Raw genomic sequence first — 2,170 nt, 5'->3', positions numbered from 1 at the left:
AGTCCTACCCCCACCGGGAGTAGGATTCCCCCCTTCCATGTAGTAGGAGGAGAGAAGGAAGGGGAGGAGAGGAGAAAGGAAAGGGGGGCAGCCCCCTCCCAATTCGGATTGGGCTAGGGGGGTGCGTCTTCCACCTTTTCCTTCCCTCTCCTCTTTTACACTAAGGCCCAATAAGGCCCATATACTCCCTGGGGGGTTCCGGTAACCTCCCGGTACTCCGGAAAATGCCCGAACTCATCCGGAACCGTTCCGATGTCCAAACATAAGCTTCCAATATATCGATCTTTATGTCTCGGCCATTTCAAGACTCCTCGTCATGTCCGTGATCAAATCCGGGACTTCGAACTACCTTCGGTATATCAAAACACATAAACTCGTAATACCGCTCGTCACCGAACGTTAAGCGTGCGGACCCTATGGGTTCGAGAACTATGTAGACATGAACGAGACATGTCTCCAGCCAATAACCAATAGCGGAACATGGATGCTCATATTGGTTCCTACATATTCTACGAAGATCTTTATCGGTCAAACCGCATAACGATATACGTTGTTCCCTTTGTCATCGGTATGTTACTTGCCCGAGATTCGATCATCAGTATCTCAATACCTAGTTCAATCTCGTTACCGGCAAGTCTCTTTACTCGTTCCATAATGCTACATCACGTAACTAACTCATTAGCTACATTGCTTGCAAGGCTTATAGTGATGTACATTACCGAGAGGGCCCAGAGATACCTCTCCGACAATCAGAGTGACAAATCCTAATCTCGATCTATACCAACTCAACAAGTACCATCGGAGACACATGTAGAGCACCTTTATAATCACCCAGTTACGTTGTGACATTTGGTGGCACACAAAGTGTTCCTCCGGTATTCGGGAGTTGCATAATCTCATAGTCAGAGGAACATGTATAAGTCATGAAGAAAGCAATAGCAATATACTAAACGATCAAATGCTAAGCTAACGAAATGGGTCAAGTCAATCACATCATTCTCTAATGATGTGATCCCGTTAATCAAATGACAACTCATGTCTATGGCTAGGAAACTTAACCATCTTTGATTCAACGGGCTAGTCAAGTAGAGGCATACTAGTGACACTCTGTTTGTCTATGTATTCACACATGTACTAAGTTTCCGGTTAATACAATTCTAGCATGAATAATAAACATTTATCATGATATAAGGAAATAAATAATAACTTTATTATTGCCTCTAGGGCATATTTCCTTCACGGTCGACATCCAACCTCGAACGACTAGGAAGGCAGCAGCTGCAATATTGCCTCGCACCATCGCCCCTCTATCTAGTGCGGCAGCCGACGCCACCCAAGAGCGGAGCTGGTGGGGCCACCATAACTGCCACCTCGAACATCGCCTCCTTAAGTCACCTCGGCTAGTCACCCCTGAAGCCAAGATGTGTGTCCAAGGACATGGCGCCAACATCTCGCGAGGAGAGAAGCCCTGTCTCCATCGTCCGTGAGCGGGTGGTTTCTGGCGGTTTCTTCCGGTGGTGGCAAGGGGAGTGATGAGGGAAGGGGAGGTCGGGGATGGTGATGCACTGATGCCGCACCCCTTGGAGTGACACGGACACCAATAACAACTTGATTATTACTATGGCTACCCGCTATGTGCTTTACCCCCAGCTTGCCAAAATATAGTGCATCGTTTTTTAGGAGAAAATATATTGCATCTTAACGACAACATGCGTAGGATGACTTATAAGAAGTTTTCTAAGGCTCTATGCATTGGCTTGTCGTGCCCCGACTACAGGTGAATTATACAATTTCATTAATTCAGAGACACAGACCGACCTTAGCTCAGTTGGTAGAGCGGAGGACTGTAGTGTTGCAGATCAATCCTTAGGTCGCTGGTTCGAATCCGGCAGGTCGGAAATATTTTTTTAATTATTTGTTCTCAGTCCTATCGCTGTTATCTTCTTCCTCTCCTTTTTTTCGTTCTTTCTGTTTATAATCCTTTTTGTCATGTGATGTACTTTCGAAATATGTTCCCAAAAAATCAGAGAGATGTGCGGCAATATGTAGAAGTTGCCGCCGCAGACCCGATCAATTCTGCTATAATGGGTAAAATCATCCCTTTGCCTTTTCTTCCACGAATTTCAGATGTTGGAGGCTAAATTTTGCAAAGAAAAATCACCACCCCCCC

The 2,170-nt window shown here is 45.7% G+C and overlaps 1 non-coding gene across 1 annotated transcript; it reads left to right on the top strand.

Moving 5' to 3' along the window:
• Positions 1–1,813: 1,813 nt before the first annotated feature.
• Positions 1,814–1,898, top strand: TRNAY-GUA. The gene is given in 2 exon segments: positions 1,814–1,850; positions 1,863–1,898. It is a non-coding gene; the product is annotated as a tRNA-Tyr (tRNA).
• The last annotated feature ends 272 nt before the right edge of the window (positions 1,899–2,170 follow it).

Source organism: Triticum dicoccoides, chromosome 7A (assembly GCF_002162155.2).
Source record: "Triticum dicoccoides isolate Atlit2015 ecotype Zavitan chromosome 7A, WEW_v2.0, whole genome shotgun sequence".
Classification (NCBI taxonomy): Eukaryota; Viridiplantae; Streptophyta; class Magnoliopsida; order Poales; family Poaceae; genus Triticum; species Triticum dicoccoides.
The sequence above is the reverse complement of the archived record's forward strand: the minus strand, read 5'-3'. Positions and strand labels throughout refer to the sequence as shown.